We start from the raw sequence: 7,792 nt of genomic DNA on the forward strand, positions 1-7,792 counted from the left end.
TTAGTTTTCTCTCAGAGAAGGTAAAATTGCATTGTTTTATAGTAGTAAGTCTGAGACTCAAAAGACCTGAGGTCAAATTCCTGCTTTGTCTCTTATTAGGCAAGTCTTTTTTATGTTTGTGTTCTGCATGGCCCAGCACATAATAGGCACTTAAGAAATGTTAAATGGGGGCTGGCCCCGTGGCTTAGCGATTAAGTGCACGCTTTCTGCTGCTGGCGGCCAGGGTTCGGATCCCAGGCGTGCACCGAGGCACCCCTTGTCAGGCCATGCTGTGGCAGCGTCCCACATAAAGTGGAGGAAGGTGGACACAGATGTTAGCCCAGGGCCAGTCTTCCTCTGCAAAAAGAGGAGGATTGTCATGGATGTTAGCTCAGGGGTGATCTTCCTCACCAAAAAAAAAAAAAAAAAAAGAAATGCTAAATGGAGTGACGTCATCAACTTGGCAGAATAAGAGTTTTTTTTACCATCTCCTCTCCCTCCAAAAAGCACCAATTTTGACAATTACCTACAGACAAGAGTTCCATTGTGGAAGTCGGGGAGATATCGGCTCACACCTGTTAGAATGGTTATTATAAAAAAGACAAGATAGAACAAGTGTTGGTGAGGATATGGAGAAAAGGGAACACTTGTGCACTGTTGGTGGGATTGTAAATTGGTACAGCCACTATGGAAAACAGTATGGTGGTTCTTCAAAAAATTAAAAATAGAACTATATATGTTCTAGCAATCCCACTTCTGGGTATATATCTGAAGGAAATAAAATCACTATCTCGAAGAGACACCTGCACCCCCATGTTCATTGAAGTGTTATTAACAATAGCCAAGACATGAAAGCAACCTAGGTGTCCATCAATGGATGAATGTGTAAAAACAATGGGTATTATGGAATATTCTTCAGCCATAAAAATGAATAAAATCTGCCATTTGCGACAAGGTGGATGGACCTTGAGGGCATTGTGCTAATTAAAATAAGTCAGAGAAATACAAATACTGTATGATCTCACTTATGTAGAATCTAAAAAAATCAAATTCATAGAAACAGAAAGTAGATTGGTGGTTGCCAGGTGCTGAGACGTGGGGGAAGTGGGGAGATATCTGTCAAAGGGGACAAACTTCCAACTATAAGATGAGTAAGTTCTGCGGATCTAATGTACGGCATGGTGACTATAGTTAACAATACTGTATTATATACATGAAAGTTGCTAAGAGAATAAATCTTATAGGTTCTTACCACACACAAAAAAGATAATTATGTGAGGTGATAAATGTGTTAACTAATCTTATTGTGACAATCATTTCACAATATATACATGTACCAAGTTATCATGTTGTACACCTTAAACTTACACAATGTTGTACACCTTAAACTTACACAGTGTTACAGCCAATTATATCTCAATAAAGCTGGAAAAAATAAATTTTGAACAAATGATTAAACTTTTACCTGAAGGTGTCCTACTTTAGTAGGCAATAATTTAAAAACATTACTATTTACTAATGTTGAAAATCAAATATTCAATTTTCAAGGAAGGGAGAACACTTTAAATAACAAATATAGTTTGATATCTAAAGGAATAATTGTCTCTAAAATCTCCGATGTATTGGTATCTAAGATTAACAGACGTATGTGTTTCAAAGTTAAAAATGAAACATGGCCACTTTGAAGAGAAAAGTAGTTCTATAAAAACCATCTATTGTATGTATTATGCATTTTAAAATTTACAGTTGGCTTATCTCAGAGAAATCTATTTCATTTAAACCAAAAAAGTAAAGAGTAAAATTGTCTACTATTTTCTATCAGAAGTACATTCCAAGTAAAATTTCTCATGAATAAAATGATTGGATCAAGATCATAGAAATGGGCTGTGAGGGATGCAACCATGGGAACAATGCAAAATTATCAATATTTCTAGCTTTTTACTAAATAAGAGGGCACAAAGAAGTCAGTCAACATCAGATGATGCAGTCAGAGCTTACCTCCATGCTTCTTTCAGCCCAACCCCAGTTCTTCTTTCAAAAGACCAGTTTAATTACTCCTTAAAATTATTTATTTATTTATTTATCTATCTATCTATCTATCTATTTATTTATTTATTTTGCTGAGGAAGATTATCCCTGAGCTAACATCTGTTGCCAATCTTCCTGTTTTTTTTTTTGCTTGAGGAAGATTAGTCCTGAGCTAACATCTGTGCTAATCTTCTAGTTTGTATGTGGGCTGCCACCACAGTGTGGCTTGATGAGTAGTGTAGGTCTGTGCCTGGGATCCAAAACCACAAACCTGTGCCACTGAAGCAGAGTGTGCAGAACTTTAACCACTTGGCCATGGGGCTGGCCCCAAGACCAGTTTAATTCTGAGGCCAAGGTTAGAGTTTGCATCTACTGTACGGTAACTTCTAATTAGGTTGGCTGGTCAAATTTCATCATCTTTTTAACTCACAAGGATGTGTGCAAGAAGTTTAATGAACGAAAGCTAATAGCAGTAGTAATAGTAGTAGTAGTAATTATATTAATAATAATAAACACATATTGCTCTCTTACCATGTGCCAGGCACTGTTCTAAGCATTATGTGTGCATTAACTCATTTGATCCTCACAATAAACTTATGAAATAGGCATTTTATTGTGCTGTTATTATATGTTCAGCATGTATTATGTGATTGGGTTGTGTCTTGCATTGTGTGGGATACAAAAGAAAGATACTGTACTTAATTAGTTTCCTACTTAGTTAATTCTACCACTGACAAGATTTTTCTCATATTACATCTTATTTCTTTTGTCTCCCAACTCTTGCACAATTCCCCTAGAAAATTCCTCTGTAATTTGTGAGTCTAAGGATGGAAAAAACTGTATTATATTTCATTAACAAAGAGTAATGCTGGTGATAAATCTAAAACAAAGTGTTAAGTTTAAAAGTGAAATTATATATGGCCAATAAATGCCTTCCACTTGCCTGCCCAGAAGTTTCCTAAGAATTCCCATGTCTCTAGCTACTACTTTTTCATTGTCCTTTAATTTAGTCTCTTTCCTCTCTCATGTACCATTATTCAATTTTCAATAAGAAAAGATTTTAAAGTACTTTGTGGTTCCTGTGTTTTAGTTACTAACAATGTAAGAATACTGTGTTCTTACTATTTGTCATTGCAGATATAGAGAATTTCTGCTTCATGATGTGTTGAATAAGCTTTCCGTCACTGGTCCTGGACTCTACCATTTTATAACATTATTTCTTTGGGAAAATGCACAATGGGGTCCAGATTAATAAGCCTACACATTTAAAAAATACACTTGTTTGCAAAATGTGAGTCACCTATATAAAACAAAACACTTAACTGAATAAATTAAGAAATTAAATTATATGATACAGGCAATAAGTTCCAGAAATAGTCAGGAAAGGGAGAGATCAATGTTGTTTGAAATTATCACAGATAAATGAGGCTTTAAGTGACCTGGGAAATATTAATATTAGCTAACCTCAAAGGCCTTTTGTTATCTTATAAATGTTCATTTAGGTTAGAAATATATGAAGTATTTATATAATATAAATATATATGTAAATATATATAGAATTTGGATAGAAAATAAGTATATAAATATATAGATTATATAATAAAGTAAATAAAAGAATTGAACAGAATAATGTTTTACACACTGAAGCAGGGAATGTGAGTGCGAGTTCGCCCAAGTTTCAACCCTCTTTGTTGTTATATAGAGCAATTACTATAGCCCTTAACTTTAAAATTTCCTTTCGTAAAATTGGAGGCCTATTAATCACTGCTTTCCTGCTTCAATAGTGCTGCTCTCATTTAAACAAGGACCTCTGAGGAAATAAAGTTATTTTTACTCAAGAACACCCCCACGGTCCTCATTGGAATTTAGAGCAATCCTGGGAGAACGTGGAAGATCAATGACATAGTACCAAGACAGACACAGGCCAGATATATACACACAGACACACTATGCATATATACACATATATATCACCTATTATGAACCAAAAGATTTTCAAAACTACTTAACTTTAGAAATATTCATTCATAACATTTGAATGATTATGGCTTGACTCATAAAGTTTTCAGAATTTTGAAAAAATAATAATTGTCTCAGAAAAAAAAGTCACATATAAATATCTTTATCATTTATTGTGCCATCGTCTCACTCTAAAGCCATGGAATGGGTAGGTTGCTAAAAATATATTTTGAGAAAAAATAATATACATAATTAGGATGAGAATTATAAAGAATAAATATCATTGAGATGTTTTCCTAAAAGTGGACACAAGAGGTAATATTGGAGAGTAAAATGTAAAAAATTCACATAATCAAAAGTATTTTAAATTTTCAAGTTGCTACATGCAATTATAAGTAATGGATTTTTTGGACCTTGAAGACATTATGCTAAGTGAGATAAGTCAGACATAAGTCATAGATAAGAAAGACAAATACTGTATGATGTCTCTTATATGTGGAATCTAAAAAAGCCAAACTTGTAAAAACAGAGAAAAATGGTAGTTACTAGGGGGTAGCTGGTGGGGGAATAGGACAGATGTTGTTTAAGGGCACAAATTTGCAACAAGTAGTAAATAAGTCCAAGAGATCTAATGCACAGTATAGTGAATATAGACAACAACATAACATAATAGAACTGCTAATTATCGCTACAAAGGCAATCATATTACAATACATAAATCTATCAAATTAACATGCTGTGCACCTTAAATTTACACAATCATATGTGTTAAATGTATTTCAATAAAAAAATGAAAATTAAAAAGTAAATGTAAAGAATGGATTTTTTTAAAGCCAGAGATTTAATATGCTATTATTACTTTGTGTGAATGAAAACAGAATTTTAAAGTTAAAACTCTGACAGGGGCTCTGTTTAATAATTTTCACTTAGAATACATTTTGAAAGATATTGAGTATAATATTTAAAAAGTGCTATGTAAAAGGTAAATATTTTTGGATGACTTCCACAAATCAGGCAATGTTAAACCAAAAGAGAGACAAACAACTCTTGAGCAGACTATACAGCACATCTGTGAAATACACAGAGAAATAATACATCATTTGAAATAGAAAAAGGATTCCAAATCTCGATAAACAAGGATACTTAAAGATTGACTTCAAAAGTTAGAACTTCAGTATAGAAAGACAGAGGATGAGAAGGAATGAATACCACTGGAGCTTAATAAATTCTGAAGACATGGGAAAATACCCAAGAGACGCTGTTGGGTAAATATGACTAAATATAAAACTATACATATTATGCATCCAACTATGACTAATATATTTACACGTGTATATACATCTATGCATAGAGAAAAGATTAGATGGAAATATACTAGGATTTTACCAGTGGCTATTTCTGATTGGGTAGGATTATAGGTGACATATTTTTAAAAATATTTTCTCTATTATTTTCAAATTTTCTAGAATTACTCTATTTTACTTTCAAAATTAAAACACATTATTTCATAAAAAGAGGAAATGATAGGTAAACCTAGTATAAATTTGCATCTGTACAGAAAATATTGGAATACCAGAATCAAGATCCTCCTCTACCCCCAACTTGAAGGCTGAAGAAATGGTTTTAAAGACAAATCAAATGAAGAACTACAAGGGAACATCATCCAAGTAGTACTCTTAGCCAAGATTATATAGAGCATTTGTGATAGAAAATACATATATATATATTATATTAATAGATTTGAGAAGGGACTAGAGAAAATTCCAAGATGATCAATCAATATTGGGTTATTAATGGAAGCTGAGGATGTATGTTATACATATACACTTTTCTGAGGCTGATGTCCTAGAAGGTCATTATATTCTTCATGAAGTGTCTTTTGGTGTCACCACAAGTCACAGGAATGGATAATCATTGGCAGACCTAGTATGGCATTTCCAACTCCACAGCTTCTCCATAAAGAAATACTTAGGTTACAAGTCTTTTTTTTAAACTAAGGCCTCCAAGAAAAGCCAGAAGTACAAATGTCAGTCATAATTCAAAAATTCTGGCAAAGGCCCATGGGGTCATATGTTGCATGTGTTATTATTCCTAGGCAGACTCTTGAGCTTCTGTTTGAAGGTTGTGGCCCTTTACCCTTTGATGAAATTAATGATATTTTTGGTGAAATAGTTTTAAAGAATGAAAATGTTACAAACTATTACATCAGATTAATATATCTATAAATACATTCCTCATGCTGGTGTCATATAATCCTGACTATTTAAATTATTTTAATCTCCAAAAAACATTTAATTTTTTTGTTGAGTACAACAGCATTTCTGTAATAGAGGAATAATATGTTATCATTAAAAAGGTTTATTTTAAATGCCATTAATTCTTTAATTTTAGAAAGGCTATTAACTTTATGTTCTCAAATTATCATTACAAATAAAATTATGCTGAACATTAAAAAGTGTGACAAAAATAGGTTAAGTAAAAAATTGTATGTTTCAGTCATTTCAAAAATTTAAATTTTAGCTTGAGTGAATTATTTTCAATTATCGAAAGATGTAAGGAGAAAGAAGATCTTTTCTACTTACTTTTAGAAAAAAATAAATCAACAAAAAAACCAAGTGAGTATATTTGGTAAGTTTAAATTTACCATTTTTTCCCTTTTATAATATTTAATTCACTAAGAAGTATAATTAAAATAGAATGAGAATTTGTGAAAAATTTTATTTTCACTTAGAGATAACAATGTTGGTGATAGAGCCAAACTCTAAATCTAAATCATAGCAAAACAAACAAAAACAAATAAAACCCAACACACACACAAACACAGTGTGTTAAGATTTTAGAGACCTTGAAAGCTGGCAAGTTTATCATTGCAAATTTACCTTTCCTCAATATTTCCAGAAAAAAAGAACTGCGATTTCAATTTATAGCACAGCTGAAATATAGTAGAAAATTGGCTGCGATTCAAATTTCTTTGTCAATTTAATTCTACTGGAATAAAACACAGGGAATTTTGCCTAAAGTTTACAACTAGATTTGGGGACCCAGAACGTCAGGTTTGTACTGACGAGCAGAGCAATTTAAACTAGGAGCTGGAAATGATTTTTCAATGAGCGCTTCAAGGGTTTAATAAAAGAAGTCAGCGCTGCAAAAGGTACTTACTCTTCTGCTGAGATCTGGCGCTCAGCAGTGATGAGCTGCATGGAACCACCTCCGTCTGGAAAGATTTCACCACACACTTGCTCTGAGATAGACACAAAACAGGTGGAAATATTTACCAAAAAAAGCCATGCTTTGCTAATTCTGCCATTCAGGTTTCTATTTGGTGTTGAATGAAAAATTATTATTAGGAACTTTTCAAATAAGTCATCTATTTTTGACCTTGAAAAGCAGTATAAAATAAAACTTTAATTTTATTAATGAGAGTTATTTAAAAGTGTTCTCAAGATACAAATTAGCGTATCTTTAATCTGCCTCCCTCTCTGAATATTTCATTATTTTTGATTAAAAACAATTTATATTATCACTTGTGGAGAAAAATATAAACAAAAGTTTCCAAGAATTAGAGTTTATTTTCCATTCTTTGCAAAAAAATCTTTTTTAAGTAACAAAGTACATTAAAAAATTGTGGTGGTCACTTAAAAATAAACCATAAAAACTCCTTGGTATTTTTGTCATCCACTCTTTATGACACAGATACTACTTTAAGAATCCTGTTTCACTTATATTCACTATGGTTTCAACCTTCTAAGAGTGTGGCATGTCAAACCAGCGGCGGTGTGCACAAGAGTGAGGTGGGGCCGGGGGAATAGCGGGTAGTGGTGCCTGG

General features: G+C 32.6%; 1 protein-coding gene across 1 annotated transcript in view; it reads right to left on the reverse strand.

Moving 5' to 3' along the window:
* The window catches only part of LOC131401175 (fibronectin type III domain containing protein 3C1-like), a 50,314-nt gene extending 43,111 nt beyond the window's left edge, over nt 1-7,203 (reverse strand). The window contains exon 1 of the mRNA XM_058536242.1: nt 7,126-7,203. The gene's annotated coding sequence lies outside the window, so the exon portion shown is untranslated. The remainder of the gene's footprint in view (nt 1-7,125) is intronic.
* Nucleotides 7,204-7,792: the final 589 nt, after the last annotated feature.

Source organism: Diceros bicornis, chromosome X, assembly GCF_020826845.1.
Source record: "Diceros bicornis minor isolate mBicDic1 chromosome X, mDicBic1.mat.cur, whole genome shotgun sequence".
NCBI classification, from domain to species: Eukaryota; Metazoa; Chordata; class Mammalia; order Perissodactyla; family Rhinocerotidae; genus Diceros; species Diceros bicornis.